The sequence below is a fragment of the Panthera uncia genome (assembly GCF_023721935.1).
Source record: "Panthera uncia isolate 11264 chromosome B3 unlocalized genomic scaffold, Puncia_PCG_1.0 HiC_scaffold_1, whole genome shotgun sequence".
Lineage (NCBI taxonomy): Eukaryota > Metazoa > Chordata > Mammalia > Carnivora > Felidae > Panthera > Panthera uncia.
In genome coordinates, this window is record NW_026057582.1 from 39,894,131 (window position 1) to 39,894,558 (window position 428).

Here is a 428-nt window from a genome sequence, read left to right on the forward strand (position 1 = left end):
TGACCTCACTTGAATTTGATTGTCTCTGTAAAAGACCCTATTTCCAAATAAGGTCGTATTCTGAGGTACTGGGTTAGGGACTTCAAGGTCTCTTTTTGGCAGGACGCAATTCAACCCATCACACCACCCCAGGCCTCACAATGGCCCTTAGGCCATTTTGAAGACTTTGCCTCCTGTGTAGAGCCCAGACCTATTTCTCCCCTTGTTCCCCACTAGGGAAGTACTGTGGAAAAGAAGTGAACTGGCTCCTTTCTTACTCAAAGGTACTTGAGTGTGGCCGAATGCTGGACCTCACTTCACTACTACAGGGTTCTAGTAATCACCACACTGTCCTTGAAGAGAGCTCCCAGCACCCAAACTTTAGCACTCTCATTAGAGTACAGAGAAGAGGTAGGGGACATGAAAGAGCCACCGCTGGTGTTTTGGTG